Here is a 23029-nt window from a genome sequence, read left to right on the forward strand (position 1 = left end):
TTCAAAAGAGGTCTTCCTTTCCTCTTTCCTCAAGCTCTGCCCAAGCTTTCATGGAGTTTGCTGGCTGAGATCTCTTCTTTTCTCTCTTCCTGCAGTCTTTCTCTCTCCTCTGCAGTCTTTCTCTCTCCTCTTTCTCTCTCCCTAGTTCTCTCTCTGACAAGTGGAATGGCGCCATTGCCACTCTTACGGTCGAAGAACGGGTTGAGAGCCATTCGTCCTCCGTTACAATGATCTGTGATGCTCTGATGACTCCTACTTTACTGTTAGGACAGGACAGTCGTTCTTGATAGACGCTGCAGAGAGTCGTTCTTGATAGACGCGGCAGATAGCTACTGAGTCCTGACGACGATCAATAATCTTGCGGGCCGGGTAGTCAGGGGGTAACCAGTATCTCCTCCAACTGCATGGCTCCTCACCTTCACCGTTCTACGAAGCAAGAGATGGACAACAGCATCTTCTTCCAAAGGCAACTCATTAATCCGCATTTCATCCTTCAGATCCTTACCTCTGAGAACCAGCTGCTGCTCATCTGATAATAAACCTGCTTCCTTCCTGCATAATCTTCGTTTGAGGTCCCTTACATATTTCGTTTTGTCAATTCTGAAGACATGCTCTTTGCCACTGACTGTTGTGATTGTCACTACCTGCAACTCTGACAGCTTTAGGACCAGATGCAGCACTTTGCCATTAGTGACACCATAATCTTTAATCATAGCATCCTGCCGGTAAAGCTCTCTTCCTCCAAAGATCAGTCTCTGATTCTTTACACTGAATCCCTTGCAAGCTTGAATGCGCATTTTAACTGATGCAATAGTATCGTCAATACACACTTTCAACGGCATGAGAGAAGCATTGGGTCCTGAAGTTGTGAGATAAATCTCAATGTCCTCCATCCTGACGACGATCAATAATCTTGCGGGCCGGGTAGTCAGGGGGTAACCAGTATCTCCTCCTCACTGTCATGCATGAGACGACTCCAATGCTGATGTTCTGATCTCCTCTGCTCAGCAGAAGCACTCCTCCTCCTCCTCCTCCTCACTTTACCAGCTGACTTGGCAGGTGTTCCTGTGATAGATGAAGGCGTATAGGCGGGGCAGAAAACGTTCTGCTGATGATCTCCTCGCAGTTCCTCTTCCGTTTTCTACTGGCAAGCATCCAAGAAAAAGTTCTGCTGATGATCTCCTCGCAGTTCCTCTTCCGTTTTCTACTGGTGAAGATACAGGTAATGTGTGATCGCGAAGGCATTCAGAGGCTGCATCCAGAGCAATGACTGCACCGCAGTTAAACATTAGTTCTATTCGAAATCTTTTGGGGTCATTGAGAGCGGCTGCTGTGTTTGCGCTTGCAACGAAGGGGTCTACAGAGTGGAGTGTGGTGCTGCAGCATAAGTACCACCAAGGCCTGCCACCCCTAAGTAACACCAAGGCCTGCCACCCCTGAGTAACCAGCAGTTTGACTACCATATGGTGGACCCTGAGAACTTATCCCTGCTTGATATCCATAAACTGACGTTTGAACTTGATTTGTATCAGGGTTCCTAACTAACACTTGGGATGAAAACGAGGCAGGGATGGATGACTGAGAAGGCATCGCCTGATTTGACACCCCAAAACTTGCATTCACAGCTACAGTCATAGACTGGTTCATTGCTGAGCTTAGCGCATTCATCACAGGGTTAACAGCAAGATTCAGACTTGAAGTTCCTGATGGACCATAAGGAGCTCCAGTCGGCATCATGCCGTGTGGTGCAATGCCATATTGCATGGTCATTGGATTTGCTCCTGCCTGCATCCATCCATCATCCATGGTAGTCCAGAGTTCATTGCCTTTGCTGACAGTTTGATCTTCATGCTGTGGCGTTTGAGGTCTCTGCTGAGATGCAAGGTCTTTGCTGAGATGCATGCTGGTCAGAGGGCTCATTCGGTGCGACCACAGAAGTTCCAGACTCTGGCCTTAGCTCCAAGCCACCATACCAACTCCTAATCTGGACACATCCACATGAACCAGTCTTGTCATTCTCAGAAAGTGCTCGAAGCACATCTACTTCGATCATAGCTGCCTCCCTGTACTTCTCTGCACTTTGAACAACTTTGACAGCTACAACCTCCTCAGTTTCAAGGTCACAACACTCAAAGACACGACCAAAACTGCGAAGAAAAGTTTTTTTTTTCTCCATTCTTTGGGCCTCCCATTTCCTGCCTGTGGATCATCTGCTTCATTACAGCTGGATCAGGCATAGGCTGAATGTGTTGAGGCTACTGTGCTGCCAACAGTTGAGCAGCCTGCTAATGCTTCTGTTGTTGTATCTGAAGATGCTGCAACTGGCGTTGTTGCAGTTGCTTTGACTGTTCATCTTTTATTGTACGTTGCTGAAGTAAACTTTGCATACCTTCCATAGCCAGGGAATTGCACACAAGGAGTGTGCACAGAAGAAGATACTGGTTTTTGACAACAGCTGAACCATTTGAGTGGATAGAAGCATCTGAAGCTAGCGGAAGTGCCTTCAGAAGGCTCTGACTGCATTGTACCACAGGCCTATCCAGAGAGAGCTGGCTTTCCTATCTCAGAAAGCTTGCTCTGCAACTCACCTTCTGTCATTCGGTTTCTGATACGCAGAGTTCGGAGTTTTAAGTGTGGCAACAGACATCCTGAAGAGAACTCATTTTCTGCAGCATGTGTCTGCTTAACTTTCAACTCATCTAGTTCTTCCGACACTTTGCTAAGAGCTGTAACAGACGCCAACTCAATAGACCTGACATGCTTGAGCAGTAACCAAAGCCTCATTAACAGATCCCTGTTCTTCAATCGCTGAACCTGTAGAACTTGTAGAATTCTAATCAACATGTTTTAGCTCTCTTGTGGAAAACATCCATGAACCAACCACCATTTGAGGATATATAGGCTTTGGGGATGCAAATCAGTATACTCACTGATACTTTGTGTGCCCATGAGCTGAGACATAGGGAACGACATGAGGCCATCCTATCAAGAATGGATCAGATGGTTCAATCTACTGATCAGACCAAGGCTTCTATTGATAGGTTGGTAATATCCAACGACTTACTCATGGCACAAATCTCTAAACTTTTACAATTGCAAGCGGCATCAAAAGAAGTTAATGAGAAGGCTTGTTCAAACAGTGACCCTTCAGTCCCACTTCAGCCATCCAACCAAAATGGTTATGGAGATGGGATCATTGGAAGAAGAGGCATTCAAAAAAATGGTTATGCTCATGGCCAGCATCAATATGCTGATGGTACACCTGAATCAAATGCTTATGCTTATGGACAACATGTATATGCTGATGGTACACACTATGATCTACATGCATCTTATGAATATGAACAGCAACAACATGCAAATGAATATGAGCAGTATGCAAGTACATCTGGACAGCATGTTAATGCTTATAAATATGATGTACCATATCATAATGCAGAGTATCATCCCACTGAACCTTGGCAGCAGAATGGTTACTATGGTCAACATGCTTATGCTTATGAGCATCCATTTCTTCAACAACAAGATTTGGATAATGAACAACATGATCAACAAGAGGATGAGCAAGAAGAAGACCAAGAAGATGTACGAGTTCAAGAAGATGTACAAGAAGTGAACAATGAAGAGCAAGATGTACAAGCTGATGGTATCTTCGTTGATGAATCACATGAAACACTTGCAGATGTAGATGGTCATGTTGAAGGTTTTAGACTCTTAGAGAAATCTCATGATGATATTTTTGGGCATCAATTTACACTTAATCAAGGTCTACAACAACCATTGAATGCATTTGATAATGAGTACCTTGATCATGGTTATGATGACCGGCACATGTTTGATGATGATATAATATATGATTTGGGAATACATGAATATGAAGATGGCATTGTGCTTCCCTATGATCCAGGGGATTTTGGATGTGATCATGGATTTGATTATGGGGATACTTCATCGTATCCATTTGATCCGGGTGGATTGGAGTATGTGGTTGAGAGGCATTCTATTCTCTTGGACAATCATTATGATGGAATACCTTTTGATCCAGGAGGTTTTGAGCAGGATTTGCACCTTCATTTCCCACTTACAATCCTCTCCATTACTTAGTACAAACTAGTGCTTTTCCTATTTTGTAGCCCTTGTATCAGAGTAGTACTCTGTTTCATCTATCCTTTTCTAGTCTTTTAGGTTTGTTTTTGAGGACAAAAAAACTTTTGGGAAGGGATGGATTGTAAGAAGTTGGAAATAGTTAAAATGTTGATAATATGCCATGTCACACTGACATTGGTATATAAGGAGATAAGTTGTAAATTTCCACATCTTTTTGACATATCAATACAATTACAATCTTTCTCTCCCTTCTTGCTCCAAGCTTCCATGGCTTCTTCACCTTTCCTGTCTTTCTCTCTCCAATTCTAGTCTTTCTCTCTCCTCGTCACTCTATTTCTCTCTCTTCCTGCAGTCTTTCTCTCTCCTCTGCAGTCTTTCTCTCTCCTCTTTCTCTCTCCCTAGTTCTCTCTCTGACAAAAATTATATTAATAATTAATCATTTTATTACTTAATTGATTTAATTAGATAATTAATTTTGTTAATTATTAATATTTTGCGAGTTGAGAAAATTCAATTAGCTAGTTAACTAATTTAATTAGTCAATTAATAGTTAGTTATATTTTTTATTAATAAATCATTAAAAATAGTTTATAATTAGTTTTAAAATATTTAATAATTAGTAATTATTATTTATTTTTTTAGTTTATAGTTAGTTAAAAGGTAGGTAACAATTAATAGTAACTAATACTTAGTTCATAATTAGTAGTTAATAATTAATAATTAGTTAATCATTAGTTTGTAATTAAAATTAGTTACTGGTAACTATTAATTAGCAACTAATAATTAATCATTACTAACTACTAAGTATTAATTAAAATTTAATTAGTAACTAATATATATTTAAGTAGTTAATTATTTGATAACTTAATTAGTTTATTATTGAAAATTATATATCTCTCTTGTAAAGTTAATTGAGTAATTGTTAGTTAATTTGTTGAGAAAACGGGGGGAGAGAGAGAGGGGGGAAAGGAAAGAGAGAGAACATGCGACATGTGTAATTTTTTCTCGCTAGAAAGGGATCGCTGACAACCCCTTATTAGACAAAAAAATTTTATATCGACCTATTCCTAACAAGAGTAAATTTTTGCCTAACTGGATTTATGGATTTTTTTTCGCCCAATAAGGGGCTATCAATGACCCCTTTTTCGATGAAAAAACAAACCACAATTCTCGAAGAATAGATAGCATGGAAAGAAGAGAGAGCAACAGAGCGTGGATTTTTTTTTTCACCCAAGAAGGGGCTACCAGCGACCCCTTCTCGGTAGAAAAACAAATCACAATTCCGAGAATAGACAGCATGGAAAGTAGAAGAGAGAGCAACAGGGTGTGGGTTTTTTTCACCCAAGAAGGGACTGCCGGCAACCCCTTCTCGATGGAAAAAAAAACCACATGTCTAGGAATGCATGGGGGGAAGAGAGACTAACAGAGTGATGGGAGAGGGGACAAGAGAGAGAGAGAGCATGCAATATGTAGTATTTTTTCTTGCCAAGAAGGCGTCGCTAGTAGTCCCTTCCTAGATGAAAAAATATCGCATGCTCTCCCTCTCTCATCACTCTATTACTCTCTCTCCCCCCCCATGCTCTCTATTCTTGGACCTGTGGACTCTTTTTTTTTTACGAGAAGGGGTCGTCGGTAGCCCCTTCTTAGGCGAGAAAAAATACACACTCTCTATTGCTCTCTCTTCTCCCCATGATGTCTATTCTTAGAACTGTGGTTTGTTTTTTTTCCAAAAGAAGGGGTCACCTGATAGCCCCTTATTGGGTGAAAAAAACCCACAAATCTAGTTGGGCGAAAATTTATTGTTGCCAGGAATGGGTCACTAAAAAAAAAAATATCCAATAAGGGGTTGCTGACGACCCCTCTAGTGAGAAAAAATTATACATATCGCATGCTCTCTCTCTTTCCCCCTCTCTCTCATCACTCTTTCTCTCTCTTCTCCCATTTTCTCTCTCCTTCACCTATAAAAGGACCCATCCCCCCTTTTCACATTGCGAATCATTCCCACGACTCTCGATATGTGACTCTCCCTCTCTATCCCTCCCTCGCTCTCCCTCCTTAGTCTTTAAAAGGACCCCCCTCCCCTCACAATTCAAGTTCATGTTTTTTGTCCCCTATCCTCGGCACAGTTCTCTCTCTCTCTTCCTCCCTCCCTCCCTCTCTCTCCTCCTTCCTCCCCTTCTCCCTCCCTCTCTCTCTCTCCCTCTCACTCTCTCTCACACTCTCTTATCCCAATGTCATCTCTTCCTCTTCCTCTCCCTCCCTCCCTCCCTCCCTCCCTCCCTCTCTCTCTCTCTCTCTCTCTCTCTCTCTCTCTCTCTCTCTCTCTCTCTCTCTCTCTCTCTCTCTCTCTCTCTCTCTCTCTCTCTCTCTCTCTCTCTCACTCTCAATTGGTATTTGATGGCAGGAAATCGAGAAAGAAATATATCTGCAACAAGAAGTAACCCTAAGCCTCTCTACCATGGCCAAATCAGATTTCAAAAGACAATATCATGTCACCCTTTTCAAGGGCGATGAAAGGATTGTAGAAGGTTTAATCTGACAAACGTTTCCCTCGTCGAGCTTGCTCCCTAGATGAGTGGAAGTTCTTGTCACCATCCTGCATCGAAGAGGTATGAAGGCCCGTGGCAAAGGCAATACTGAGATTGAAATTGAGGAAAACGCAATTGTGCAATGGCCAATGGAATAGAGGGTAAGCAACCCCTCTCTTAATTTTTGTTACGACCACTCTATCTCCCCCTCTTATCCTATTTTGAATCGTTATTTGCAAAAAAGAGAGCGACGATCGGGTGAGTCTCCCAAGGACTTTGACTTGCCTCCACGACTCTGACCAGCAACATGCAATCACAAGGGGGAAGTTGCCCTCCAAGAGCGAGGGGGAGAGCAACAACACAAACACAATCATTGATGACTTCTGCCGAGCTACAAATAACCATCGCAATTACATGTGGGGAAGAAGTGAAATCAGGAGAAGGTGGGCACACTTCAATGATGCAAACGAGGAATGGCAAGAGAAAGCTCATAGTATTAAAGAGTGATACTGACGAGGAAAGCAACGACCATCAAAGCATCAAGTCCTTTAGTGCACAGTAGAGGCATGGTTGTACGCAAAGCAAGAATAAGCAAATGCAGAGAACTGCAAATGAGCACATGACAGAGGCTGGTGAAACAACTGGCGAGACTACTCTCATAGTCACTTGCGATAAATGTATTGTGCAAGCATTCATAGAAGACTAGTTGGAAACATTGACGATGAGTGCTTGTGAGAGATGGTAGCATGATTTAGATTATGGTTTTTATTTCTTTACATTGATGTGGACATTAATTACTTCATCATCTCATTCAGATGCAGACATCCACCCCTTTTCCACCCATTCCATTATGTCGTTTGGTTTCCATGCCTACAATAAGTCACATCAAGGTACAAGCAACTCTCAGATACATTTTTTAACAACGGGTATGTTAGAGGGATGGGTATATTCATAGTATCATTAGAGACACCAAGGCACTAGTGCAAGAAGGCTGATGATATAATTAGAAATGAGTGGGACCCCCATTGGCTAACAAAGCATCAAGACTTTGAGGTGAAAATCAGTGGCACCGATTGGGCCTTTTTGTCAAATTGCATGTTTTATGTTTGGGATGGTAACCATCGACTCACATCATGTATGAATGAGATATGCACATGTGATTGGCCCTAAACTGTAGAACCTTAATATTTTGCAATGTATTTGTTGCTTACATCATCGTTAACATAATTGATTATTGCTTACATCATCGTTAACATAATTGCAATGTGTTTGTTGCTTACATCATTGTTAACATAATTGATTGTTTGTATTAACCTTTCCACATAATAGGAAGCAGCATATACGTGTTGATTGTCTCCTTGTGAAAGTGACAAGTGTGGCAAAGGAGAAGATTTTGTCATATATTCTCGTACAAATAGGTATGCAATGGACCATATAGCTTGGATTACCTTTGTGCGCTAAAGGTCACATGGATGATGAAATATGCATGAGACCCTAATATAGAATGTATGTACACATACTAGCACAAAAGGGGATTGTCCACATCTCGTATCAAGACCTTGTTTGCGAAGCAAGGATGCTAGGGTAGGCTGACCATGCCACTATTTTTGACAAGTTAACTAATGAGGCAAAGGCATGGGTACAAGCGCATAGAAAGCCAATACCCATTCCCACATGGTACAAGGCACCATTGATTGCACTTGCCCATGTTATGTGGAAGGTAGGCAGTTCTTCAAGCTAACTTAACAATGTTTTTTCTAATGCATTTTTTTCCTAATGAAATGACATTGTCCTTAATTACCGAGTGTAGGATGAGTATGATATGGCAATGTGACCAATCGAATAGAAACAGACACAACTCTTCGACTTTGAGTTTAGAACCAAGTGGGACGAGGCATGCTATAGTGTCAATGAAAAGCTCATTAAAAAAACTTGACGTTTGCTAAGAGTTGCAGACCCCAGTCTCCAAGAGAAGTGGTATCAATAAGTTACTACCTCTTTGTACCTCCCATTTATATGTACTCGAACTACATTGGTCTAGAGTAATAATGTTTTTGTCAATGCAAAACTATCTCATGCTTGGAGTGGGGCTCCAAGATGAGGGGTGTATTGAATGAGGAGAGTTTATACACATTGGCATCCTCAAAGCTAAATGAGGCAAATTGTGTAAGGATATTGAAAGCCATGGAGAGTTCTAATAGGAAAATTCAAACATTGATGGGCATGCCTGAACGTAGGTTATTCTTACTCGTCTAAATTATATGCATCGTAAGTCTGAGGAATTGGTATTAAATGAATAACTTTGATTCGAGTATATGGAAATGCATTGTTTCAAAGTTGGGTAAGACAAGAGACCTTTTGGGCCATGTTCCAAGTTGGCAGAAAGAGATTGCTTTTAAGTTGGGAGGAATACTATAACATTTGAGTGAAACATGATTTGTTCTTCCAATACACCCAGGAGATAAAGAGAAAACATAGAGAGCAAATGTTTTGCACTGTCTTCCATGATTTCAAGTCAGATGAAGATATAGAGTCACAGAAGTCAATAAAGTTGGTAGTATGGAGGCTTCTGTACTACAGGTAGTTCACAATATCCTTCTTTAGTAGCATGTCTGCGGTGCTATCTTGCCAATCCATTCTAGAAATGTAATGGTGACTTTGCAAGTCAAGTTTATGTAAGGAAAGATGGAGAGGGGGGCTATACAAACTCTATTGGGAGAATGTGAGGATTGGGCAAACCTGTAGGAGGATCAGTGCATGTGTGAGGATTACTAGATAGAGCAAGAGTGGGATAATGAGGTATATTAAAGATGCCCTATTTTCCTTGACTATCTAGAAGGGGAATATTCCTCCAATGAGAAGGGTTTGTACCAAAAATACTCAAGAAAAAAAAAACACTAGAGACACAAGGATCCAGAGACATGGTAAGTAAAATGAGTTTCATTTTTAGGAGTATATTGCACTTTGTTGTCTCCTAATAAAGAGACTATGATGGGTTCACAAAAAATTGATACTAGTAGTGCCGTTACTAAAAAAAAGAAAACAAAAGAGCAAGTGCACATCTAATATCCTTGAAGAGAGACCAAGCAAAGATCAACCCTCATCACCAATTAATTTGGTTTCTCCATACCCAAAAGGTTTGATCTTTTGAAGTACTATGGCCAAGACATCTCTTGTATCACTATAATGAAAATATTTCTTTGAAAATGAATCGTAACCACCAAACCATGTAGGCCCCTTGATTGATACCATTGAAGAGCATATTGCAATGGAAGGCACCACCGAGGAGGTCCATGTCATTGGCATGGATGGAAGGATACATCAAGTTCTTACAGATCTTGCGGTGGAGAGTGTTACCTTACACATTGCTACTGAGAGATGCACAACAAAAACAAGATGCAGTGAGGCATCACATTGAATTGACACACGTATTATAGAGCACCAAGATGGTAAGCTTGCTTTTGCATAAAACTCATGATGTGAAGGCACTCAATTCTTGTTCATCACCAAAGTAATAATAAGAATATTTTTAGTCATGTGCATAGGGTGAAAAAACTGAGTATCTTAGATTTGAGGTCACATTGGACATGGCTCATGCACAAAGAGGTAAAGAAATGATCCTTGTGAATTCCATACATGTCATGATTGGATGATGTCAGAGCATTAAAAACATTCTATCATTATATGATGTTAATAGTGATGTGTGTCCTTGTGTAGGGAAGGAAAGAATGCAAGAACATGAACCAGCAGTGCCAGGGGACGTGGCAACTACTAGTAAACAAGTATGACTCGTGGTTTTTTTTTCCTACAATACAATGTCAATAAGAATGTTCTATATTTTTGCAAAGGGGGATACAATTTTTGATTATCAACCTATAATGTTGGAGGATGTGCTAGCCCACAAACACTAGTGAACTAACATGCCTTAAGAATATTATCTACAATAACATTTTGAAGGAAGAATATGTTGCTAATTGTGAGTTCATCGTGCAGTAAAGGGCCATATGGAAAGTCACGTGGAAGTCCCCTTGCAAGACATCGTCTCCTACAAAGCTATAATGATGCAAGATGTGCCAACCACACACATAGGTAAACAAACATGTATCGAGAATATTAACTAGTGTAACATTTAGTGAGAAGAATATGTTACTAAATTGAGGAGTCAATGTATAGAGATTCACACTAAAAGCCCCATGGAAGACCCCTTGCAAGTCACTGTCTCCCATGCCATTATGATGGCAAAGGTGGAGTGGCATACTGTTCTGTGCAATCTATTCGAGATAGGAAATGCATTGTGAAATGATCAACCAAGTGAAGCATTCTCTTGATTGGTAGAGGCATTGGAGGAGGTCAACCAACACAAGATGATCAAGCTTGACAAAGAAACCACAAACATAGCATGCAATATCATTGTGGTTCGTCTCCCTAAAGATAGTGCCGTGCATGAATTGGGGGATGGAATTTTGTCATGGAACTCCCATACCGAGGGAGAGTCAGTCAATGCCATGTATTTGACTGATCATGTCCTCAAGGACACAAGGATGTTACTTTTCCTTGCCACAACACACTCCATGGTAGAGCTTGTCGAGCAGGTTGTTGTGGAGGATAGACACCGACAGATCGAGTCAAGGCAGAAGTATTGGGCCTTACACATGACACATGTTGTTCATTGCGAGACATGTGTGTGTGTCATTGGAGGTAGAGAGGTGAGAGTTTTGAATTCATGATATGGTCGTGATGAATATTTTTTATGTATCACACTTGTTGGCTCCGTTTAGTGAGTGCAATTACTAAAATTAGTATTTCAAGCTTTAAATGCAAGTACGTGTGATATATATTCTAGCGTACATGCGTTAGATATCATTTACAATGGAATCATCCCTTCGAAGTTCACAAAAGATGACATTTCTATGAATGAGTAGGTACGAGATACATTAGGATCCCCATTGAGAGGTTAGTATGAGATCCGATGTTGTTAAACTACTACACATATGTTTTGTAGACATTTAGTAGATTCCTAATTTGTTATATGAATACCATATATTTAGGTGGCATGCAACGTGATAGGGCTCTTTGGAGCTCGTTCTTACAAACATACACAAAAGAAAGAGACAACATTTTAGATTGCAATGCGGGATGTGGTGACTTTGCATCAGTGGTGCTTAATTCCAACAGATAGATTGCATGTGTGTATTACTTTGCTGAAGATGGAAGATGTCTAAGAGCAAAGGTAACATGTTTACATAAACTTGCACAATATTTGATTGTAATGTAGTGTTCTTTTTCGTCATACCAATACATGAGTGTTCACCCTTCCACATGCACATGTACAATTACCTCCCACAACCTGAAAATTAATCGTGTTTGATATGAATGGGGTGATTCTACATAGGTGGCAAAAGTAGAAGGGATCATTATTAATGAAGCCCCTAGAAGTGGGGTTATTTACAAGTGCAATGAAATGAGGATGGGAGGGAAGAGGAGAAAGAGAGATGAATGCGCAAGTGAAGGAGATTGTGTATAGGCATTCGCTCAATTGCAATACTACAAGATATGTAAATAAAGCATGTGCAAAATATCTAGGGAAGGGTGGAGTGTAGAAACATGAATGCATGTGAATGTATATGTGCACAGTGGATTGAGAAACAATGAGTTAATATTATTGTCCTGATATTAACTATTCCAACTAAGTGAAAAACAATAAATATCGCACGTTATTGCAGTGAGTGTAACAAACTGTTTGATACCCTATCCTCTTATAGTAAGTCCACACAATAATGCTCAAATAAAAGTAGTAAAAACATGTGCAATGTAGTTTCACTTATGTGTGCACAATGGAAGTGATATATCAGAATAATATCAAATCATACACATAAAAGTGAGAGGTACGTGAATGTATATATGCATGTGGGAGTAACAATGTGATATTCTCGTCATTCTGATATTGACAACTAAAAGTGATATATCATGATATAATATTAGATCATGCACATAAAAGTGAGAGGTACGTGAATGTATATATGCATATGGGAGTAACAATGTGATATTCTCTTCATCTTGATATTAACAACTAAAAGTGTCTAAGACAATCAACCTCATGTAAACCCTTGATCCTTGCAAAAATAAGAGGCTTTGAAAAATGGATGGATGGCCCTTGCAAAATAAAGAGAGAGAGAGAGAGAGAGAGAGAGAGAGAGAGAGAGAAGTTACTAAATTTGTGTGTGTGTGTATGTGTGTGTGTGTGTGTGAGAGAGAGAGAGAGAGAGAGAGAGAGAGAGAGAGAGAGAGAGAGAATGTGTGTGTTTGTGTATGTATCTTTGTGAGCACACAAAGAGAGAGAGAGAGAGAGAGGAGGAGGAGGAGGAGAGAGAGAGAGAGAGAGAGAGAGAGAGAGAGAGAGTATGTGTGTGTTTGTGTATGTATCTTTGTGAGCACACAAAGAGAGAGAGAGGAGGAGGAGGAGAGAGAGAGAGAGAGAGAGAGAGAGAGAGAGAGAGAGAGAGATTGCTACATGGAACTGGGAGAGAGAGAGATAGAGAGATAGAGAGAGATGGGGAGGAGAGAAAATAGAGAGAGAATAATTGGTGGAAGATAGGGGATAGAGAGAGAGAGACCTGTACTTAAGGTAATTAACATGGGGGGAGAAACATGGGAGGGGACAGTGGAGGTGGTAGTGACAATGGCGGTGAAGGTAGATGTAGAGGTGGTGGTGGCGATGATGGTGGCAGTAGTAGGGGGTAGTAGTAATGCTTTATATGTGCACAAGAGAATAGGAGAAATAAGTGGACTATGTGGAACAAGAAATGGAGGTTGCCCAGAAAAGCTCACTCAAAAAGCTCGCTTCTCACACGCACTCATGCGTGAAAAGTTGTCATTAACGGCTTCATTACTCCTCTGATCATTAAAGATATCTTCTACATCAATGAGATGGTTGCTTTTTCTTCTCCTTCTAGGATTGGTTCTCTTAGTGCTTGGGGTCGTTAATGGCTTCATCTGTGATGGCCATCATAATGCCTTTGAAACCCAATATAGTAGCCTTCCCACTCGCTCTTTTCCTTGCTACTCTCTTGCTTGTCACTAATACGACCTTGCTGTTACATGGATAGTTTCTCGTGTGTGGGCATTAAAGTCATGTCTCCTAATGCGGAACAAAATTTAGAAGGTATCTAAAATTAGAAATTGGGTAAGGATATTCACACCTCCCCTGCCTAGGAGATCACCCATTGTACAATTATTCATGCTAGTGGACACTTAATTGAAAGATTCCCACAAATGTGGAGTAATGATCTACAGCCCAAAACCTTAAGGTAATGGATAACCTCCATTTTATCCAATTATCGAAATGCTTCTCAATTGGCCTAGGATTCAAACTTGGTCTCTATGCCTCACAATGAGCTAGTTTTCTCCAAGCCCCTGTTCAGAAGGTCATCCATCCTAATATTGTTTATGCTAATGTACCCTTAACTAGAATATTCCCACAAATTGGACTAGCCATGTGATCCATGTTTTTTACAAATCGGATTTCTACCACAAAATTTGGCCAAAACCCCTATCAAGAGCCTTACCCATAGCTTAAACCCTACATGTTATCACTTTGGATTTACTCTTCAAGCACTAGGTATGCTACATTGCTTCTTGGTTATGATAACTCTAGCAAGTGGGGAAACAAGTTCTTAGGAGGGATGTCAATGTAAAGGGTAAAAGGGACGGGTTATCTTAGTGAAGGTGGAAATGAATTACACCTAGGGGTCGAGTGAGTGCATAGATTTTTTCAAAGGACTAGTCTCCAACTACACTTGGGTTCCACATGCATCACCAAGATTTGTAATCTATCACCATCATTAGAGGACACCTCACTCTTGTACACATGTCAATGTCCACATCATGGTGTCATTTGAATCTTATACAAAAGCTTACAAGCATGGACCCCCTCTATCACATGCTTATATATATATATATATATATATATAATATATATATATATATATATATATATATAAGCATGTGATAGAGGGGGTCATTATATATATATATATATATATATATATATATATATATATATATAAGTCAAAGCAGCTTTTGGAAGTCGTTTTAATCATTTTAATAAATCCCAGGGCAATTGAATTTTAGGAAAATTCCCACGTTGCCCGACCAGTTTCGACCTAGTCTACAAAGTTGCAAAGAAACTTTTTTCAGATTCTTCACCGATTTGAAGTTACAAAGGTGCAGACTGCTAGTTGTAGGCAATTTTCTTCTCTCTTTCACCCTTATCACATCAACTTCCCATTTTATCCTTCTTGTAAATATATTATAATAATGTGCTTTGGGCACCCACCTCTTGTAATCTAGCTCCCTTTCTCTAGCTTGTCTGCCACCACCCTTGGCTTCTTGCATGTTGACCAAGGTGGGGACTTGTCCCATCCACTATTCTCCATATTATCAAAGATATCATACATAATCTAAGATTATGTTAATCAAGAAGATTAGCTTAATCTAATCCCTCATGGAGGTTATATAAGGTGCCCATGGAGATGTAAAGAAAAGCACAATCACAAGCACATAGGAGCACTTTAGATCACCAAGCCCAAAGGGGAGCCTCTAAGAGCACATTATGCAACACTCTTCCTATTTGGGTGCCACAAGTTGGAGACAAAATTGTTGAGATGAATGAGAAATTTTTTCTTTATTGCATAGACTATTTGAATTTTAGGGATTTTGGAGGTTGCTTACTTCTCATTTATTATTGCAAATATACATTCCCAAATCATTTAGTTGAGAAAATAAATTCCTCAATAAGTTTATATAATGGGACATACAAGGAGTTTATTAGAAAGGTTAGTGAGCTACAGATAATAATAAGCACTAACTCTTGGTCAAAGAGTAATCACTTTAAGAGTTGTTGTTATTGAACTTGTGATAGCCTACTGTAAGCTACTGTACAAGAAATGTGTTTCTATTGTATGAGAGAGAGAGAGAGAGAGGGTGTGTGTGTGTATAGACATAAGAGAGAGAGAGAGAGAGAGAGAGAGAGAGAGAGGGGGGGGGTGTGTGTGTGTGTGTAGAAATGAGAGAGAGAGAGAGAGAGAGAGAGAGAGGGGGGGGGGGGGGGGTGTGTGTGTGTGTGTGTAGAAATGAGAGAGAGAGAGAGAGAGAGAGAGAGAGAGCGCGAGTGGGTGAGTGTTTTCATTTACCTTATAGCATAGCTAGCAGGAGTCGAGAGATAGTAGAAGAAGGGAAGCCATAACCACTAACACACACAGAAGCAGATGAGCTCCAGCTTGCATCTGCAAGCCACGGTTGGGAAGCCTGGGATAGGCATCCGCAGGAGGCATCACACACACATGGCCGTTGAAGTACACCCGCTGCGGGAACGCCCAGCCATCCCTGAATGTGAACGTCTCTGGGTCTTTCCAGAACAGCATCTCCGACTGCACATACCCCTCTTCTCCCGCTTGTATCAGCCAGTCATTGTAGTATGGGATCCCCCAGAACATGGCCACTCCATTATCTGCAACATCAGTACAACCATCTTACCATAATCATCATCATCATGCAGGACATAATGCCTATCATTATGCAGGAAATGCAGACCATCAGCGTCAAGCCTGATGTGCATTACATCCCATCATTGTGCAGGAAATCGAGATCATCGGCATTAAGCCTGAGGTACGCATCAGCTGTTACGATATCACAAGAAGTTTTAGACATTTTCCCGTGTCGGAAAAGGGACTCTTGTCCCTTGTTTTTTCTATAGTGTTTAACGTCATCAACTCTGCCGGGGAGGTACCACATACCTAGCTAGGTACAGTTGGAGGCAGGGGGCTCTCAGCCCAGGGTGTCCCTTATTTTTCCCTATAGTGTTCAACGTCATGAGCTTCTGCTCGGGAGGCGCTGCATACCTAGCTAGGTGCGGTTGGGGAGCAAGGGGCTACCTCGAGCTGGCACCCTCTGGCCCCAACCGCACCTAGCTAGGTATGGTATGCGGTCCCTCCCTCACAGAAGAAGTATTGTGGGAATTTGTCTAAAGCCTCTTGTGAATCAAATAATTCCAGTATGTTCATCCTTTTTACAGAAATTGTACCTTTATTATGGCATTGGATCTTGATGTAGTCATCATTAGTCACATGGTGTGAGTTTGTCCTTCAGTCACTAAAATTATTTCTTTATGGCATTGGACTTTGATGCGATCATCATGGTTGCATAGTGTGATTAACGGTAGCCAATGAAAAGAACAGCCTTTCTGCTAACAGGATTGCTTGAAAAAGAAATCTTGATGCACGACCTCCCGACTGTGCAAAGTAACTCTATAGATGAAATAGTAAGCAGTATAAGAACAATGTGTGTGTGATAGGGAAATATCATACTATCAGAGAAGGACAAGCAATTTTTTGTGACTATGGCAGTATGTGCATTGCATGAAACAGGGAAGGGCCAGTGTCACTACAACAGTATGTGCGTGTTTTGCCCAGTTCAGCCTGAATCAGCAAGGGCCTCAACCATTTGTTGAATCACGGATACACAGATTCTCATGTGTGCATGCAAGTTCTTGTACATCCCTTTGTGCACAGGAACAGCCTATTGAATACTGATATACGATACGATCACTTACTTGGTGTACTGTATGGAGTTAACGTCTTGTAATTGAAACTGTAAACTTCTGAAAGGTTACTGAAATTAGGATGTTGCAAAACGATGTTCCATTGGGAGTAATTCTGGGCATAGTTTCTGTTGATGACTGTGACCTTCACCTTCCAGTACGATATGTAATTCTGCTTCACATGCCAATGGATCCGTATGGGGCACATGTCTTGTGTGCATTGCAGAACTGGCGGGATGGGGGCCATGACATCTGTTCGAGTAGAAAGAATTTTCTGGGGTGCACTCCTGCAATTAATAATGGTGGTTTCTCGTAACATTATGGAAAATTGTTTGTAAAATACTGCTACCCTCCACACACATGCACATGCATATGTATGCACAAAGCCCCATGCATGTTGTATGTTGATGACAACTTACTCAACACAACTCTCATTGTTGCCTTGGCATGCACAAGCACAAGTTTGGCATGGGATAATGTTGTCACTATAGAAGGACGATAGGGATACACAACAGCTTGGTTCACTGAGTGCCAGGAATTGTGAGTAAGTGCAAGGAACCTTCCAGGTCACTGCATGGAAGATCCAAGATCAATAACAATTCAAGGTCTGTCTGGTTATGTTTAACAACTTGTTTTAGCAGTTTTATGTAACTGTGAATGCACAGTAATCGATATGGATACTTAGTTTATATTTCAGCAAATCTGAAGAAAGTTGGAAGTAGGGGCTCACTCACTGGCAGTTTTTACAGTGCATAGTATCAAGTGTACTCACACATAGCTTGAGTGCGTCTCCTGCCGTCGGTTGCAGGGAAGAGGGAGGGTGGAGCTTTTAGTGGCGGGCTGCACGAGTATCCCAGAGTGGGACCTTGGAAGGCGAAGTTAGTAGGGCAGCTTACAGTTCTGTTGCTTGCCCCTGCCAAGCCAACTGACATTTGGAACGATGCAACAGCATGTGCAGGATCCTGCCCCCATGAAGGAAGAACCCCTCCCTTGCAGCAATTGGCCACCATCCCAACTGGGTCAGTAGGATCAAAAGATGAGGATGTCTGCCCGGGAAATAGGTCGACAACAGTTGGCCTACGCTCACAATTATGGGGTTTGCGGTCATGGATGTGAGAGCAATCCCCCTGCATCTCTGCCTCAGCCCCAGCCATGTCCCAGATGATTTCATCCTGTTCCCACTGCCACCCCAACCTCCACCCTGGTGGCTCTATATGCCTGTATTGCTGGTAATTGAAGATTGAGACGCTGACCTGCAGTTCTATGCAAGAAAACAGTCAGTTGCAGCAACATAATGTAAATCTGCAGGTATCTATATATCGTGCCAAATCGTTAAGAATGAGGGAACCTCCTGTCAATCCTCCACCGGGTCATGATCACCAGTGGTTAAGAATGCTAAAATATGAAAGTTTCTCCTTCAGCTTGATCTAAATTCCGTCATCCTGAAGCTTGAGTTGTGGTCAGGAAAGGCACAAATGGGTGCTAAAGATACTCAGTAGGATTGTAATTTAGTCATTCATTAGTGTACACGTGAATGATTAAGAATGCCAAAACATGTAAGAATCTCAGGCCGCATGATTGTAACTCTGATACTGTGCCCGCAAGAGCAACCATGGCATCAATGGATGATGAATGCTAAGTAATATCTGGACCTGCATCTATGAAGAATCGTCCAGAAAGAAACTACCCTTTTTCACAGGTTACCACAAAGCATCGAGTGTCTACTGACCTGATACCCTTCTGTTGTCCAAGCTATGACGTCCCACATGATCGTTATGTTCCCATTTGGATCTAGAGGATCATAGGCATCTGTAACAGAAAACGATCTGGCAACAAATTAATCAGAACTGCGGTTTCGATGTGGGCTTGCTCACACATGATCAAGCAGCAATTTTTTTACTTATCAATGAATTCTCATGATTTTGTTACCGAAGATTCTTCATGAATGTGAAATGCTTGTTTGAGTATAAAGAGGGAAAACAGTTAATGGCTTTCACATGATTTTGTTATCGATGAATTTTCATGATTTTGGTTGCGAAAGAGTTCTTCATGAATTTTGAATTGCTTGTTTGATCGCAAGAGGGAAAATAGTGAATGCTTGTGCAGGTAGATAAGTACCTGAGAGTGAGATTGGGTAGGAGAAGATCAGGAAGGTTGCTAGAAATGGAGCTGAGCAGAGAAAAGAATGCATAATGGTAGCAATGTGAAACGGATTCAGTACACTGGTCACAAAACACGAGAAGTAGAGAACAGGCAACCAGATACAGAGAGAGAGAGAGAGAGAGAGAGAGAGAGAGCGTGGACATGTCCGCCATCCGTGGAGGACAAAGGCATGCTCTGATTCTCGTAAAACCCTCTCTCTTTGTTTTGCATGGGGCATCATGGCATTATAATTTTGTTCTCACCACAACAAATAAAAGAAAAAGCACAAATGATCGGGAACCCCCCAAAAAGAAACCCACATGAAGGGGTATCGTGGCATGATTCACCACATAAAAGTAAAGGGGATAAATGGTTTTTTAACCCTAATACAATGGGTGCTTTATGTTTCAAGTAGAAATTGATAGGTTTATATGTTTTCGAGAGAGTTTTTTTTAAAATGAGAGGAAAGGAAATTTCCATTGATAGAGAATAATTACAGCATATAAAGGATATGTATCAAGGCATTAGGCCAATGCTACTAGCTTTTTACAAAATAGACGGAAGATCCAATGGGTGTTCCTAATACGCTTCAGAAACACTATGATCCGATCTTTCAGTGCGGGTATGTCTTCAACAGGAGTGGTTCTCTTTCTTGATCCAAGGATGGCTCTATTCCTCAAACACAAGATGTGCTTGAGTGTGATCGCTCTTATGGTGTCCAGTAGCAACAACGAGGCCTTGTCTAAAGGCCTAGACTTCCCAAAAAGGGCAAGCTTCATAGTGACATCATCCTTAAGATTGGCCTCTCTTAGCCATTTCCTAATGGCTCTCCATACTAGTCTAACAATAGGACAGTCCCAGAAGAGGTGGGTGGTACTCTCTTCCTCTTTTTTACACCAAATGCAGTAAGGGGGGATTTGAAGAAATTTATTAAGTCTTACTCAGCTAGGCAGCTTATTGAGTACCAGTCTCCATGGGAGGGTGTTTAGTTGGTTGGATTTGGTAGCTTTCCAAGTTCTTCTTAGCCGTCTCCTCCAAGTAGACATTCGAGTGTGAGGGAACTGTTTTTTCCAAATAGCCTAGGTTTGGATGATTATCTGGGCAGATGAACCATGAATCTGTTTAGACTTCTTGGCAAGCCACGCTCTTGTGCTTGCCTCAGTGACTAGTGATTTGAGGAGATGGGTGCATTGTGGATTGCTCATCAGCGGCGGATAAGTCAGCTTGAGGTGTGACTTCAGTCTCATCAGCCACTAGAGTTTAGTCTCACTTAGTCTAAATTGGTGCCTAATGGTAGTCAGATCCTTCCAGGTGGTGGAGGATGAGTCCCAAACATCTGCCCATGACTTTAGTCCTTTAAGGGCCATCTTCCTTGCCAACTTGAGCTACTCATGATAGGGTGTGAAGGGAGGATCATAGGGGAACGGGGAGAGCCAAATGCTAAGCAATAACGAACCATCCTCTTTCTTTTGGTGATTAGGGAGCATGTTCATTTCGCCCAGGAGAGTCCCATAGTTGTACTAGTTCATGTGCCATTTTGAACTGGGGGATTTTGATCTTCAAATTCCCACCTAGCATATCATGCCAGGATACTTCAGGCCATTCTTTGCCATCAATTTTAGCTATTGTAATCCATTCTTTGAGAAGACCTGCCCAGGGTTGATAAGTATCAATTCTATTGAGTGTTGAGAGTGCTAGACGTTGTGCTTTGGGATAAAAGGAGTCCAGTCCATAACCCCCCCTCTGATCTATGTGCAGCAAGAATGGCCCACAGTATCTCTGCATAGTCCTTGGATGAGTCTTTTTTCCACAGAAAGTCTCTCACCATTCAATCTAACTGCTCCCAAGATGTTCGATGGAAAGGGATCATGGAGACCATAAAAATCGTAAGTGAGGATAAAACCACCTTGGCAACCACTAGCTTCCCAGTTAATGACAACTGAAATTTTTGCCATTTCTCAAACTTATCCTGGATTTTCCCCCTGAACCATTGAAAGCGTTGTTTGGAAGAAAGATTCCACACCTATTGGACACCCAAGATACCTTGTGATTTCTCCACATTTGACTAACCTGAAGCCATACTGTAACAGCCACCATGGATGGGCTTCGTTATAGGTTAAGGGAAAAAGTTGCATCTTGACAATGTTGATTTTGGAGGCTAATAGACTTGCAAATTCCTAGTAAAGTCCAATCAGGTTATCTAATGAAGTCTTCTCTGCCTGGACTATACTGGCATTATTGTCAGCAAAAAATTGGGATGCCATGTGGGATCCATCAGGGAGGGGTAGTCCTTTAATAGTGCATGCAGCCACTTGTTTGTCCACATGTCTGGTGCGCAGATCGGATGCTGTACGCTCGCGTAGTGAATGCCGGAAGGTCCCCAAGAACAATAGAACTTTACTTTTTGCACAAATTACAAGGTAAAAAGCATGAACGACAAGAGCAAGAGACCAATTGGGTGCAGTCTCCCCCCATGCCTTGTGTGAGCGCTCCACAAAGCATGTATTTTATGTATTATTCATCTTCAAGCTCAAATAATAGCCCAAATTAAAAAATAGCAAGCTTTTAGCTTTTGAGTTTGCTTTAACACAAAATAGGAATAAAGCTAATGGACGGTGCCCAAAGAGTCTGGCACGCCCAATACAATGTCCAAATAGAAATAACATAATCGTGTGTCCATGCGCATACAAAATAATAATAAATATCCGACGCCTCAATAAATAGGCGTGACAAAATATAGGCGCCATGCCTAAGGTATGCGCCCATCAAAATATAATCCATAAATCGAATACTTGCTATCCTCCAATGCTTTCCTCCGCCACTGCTGCTATCTCTACACATCAACTAAAGCATTCACAATCCTTAGTAAAATAATACAATTAAACCGACAAAAGTGAATACCTAGTAGTCTTCAGCTACATAAATAAATCAATTGGTTAGAAATAAATCCTAACCTTAATTTATTACGAGTGCGCACTCTAAACTCATAAACGTTTATTAATTTAATATGCATTTTGCGGAATCACCCGCTATGGAATCACCCATGTACACACTAAATTAATGAAACACCCGAAAAGGACAGGCATCCCCATCAACTTCTCGCACAAAGAATCCACCGTAAAACCTCACGAAATCCACCGTGAAATATACCTCCTGGCATCATACCCTCGGGGTAGGATAGCAATTGACCTCAATTGCTATTAGCTCAATGTGGAGCTAACAGAGTGGGGAAAGCATTTAAGTCTCTAGCGTGCATCCATTGTGCTTCCTCTACAAGATGGTTCTTAAATTTGACTAGATATCTAGAATATCTACGACCAGTTCTAGTGGTTATAAAATCAGTGTCTATGATAGCTTCTGATTCAAGTATTTCAGTCTCTTCCTCTAACAAAGGTGGGTTTTCATAAACAGGGTGTACAGGTAATTGGCCTCTAAATGGTCTTAGTAAACTAATGTGAAATGTGTTGTGTATTTTCCAGTGAGGTGGTAATTCTAACTTGAATGCATTGTCGTTAATTTTATGAATGATCCTAAATGGTCCATAGAATCTAGGGGCTAATTTCACAACTGGGTGTCTATCTACACTTTGTAGTCTACGTTTTTCTATTCTCAACCAAACATAGTCATCAACTTTGAAATTCATTGCTTGTCTTTT

The 23029-nt window shown here is 41.1% G+C and overlaps 1 pseudogene; it reads right to left on the reverse strand.

Annotated features, from left to right (window-relative positions):
* Positions 1–329: 329 nt before the first annotated feature.
* LOC148031214 (phosphatidylinositol 4-kinase gamma 4 pseudogene) lies at positions 330–893 on the reverse strand (annotated as a pseudogene).
* Between the last annotated feature and the right edge of the window lie 22136 nt (positions 894–23029).

Source organism: Lygodium microphyllum, chromosome 9 (assembly GCF_053477565.2).
Source record: "Lygodium microphyllum isolate KBCC chromosome 9, Lygodium_microphyllum_v1.1.10, whole genome shotgun sequence".
Classification (NCBI taxonomy): Eukaryota; Viridiplantae; Streptophyta; class Polypodiopsida; order Schizaeales; family Lygodiaceae; genus Lygodium; species Lygodium microphyllum.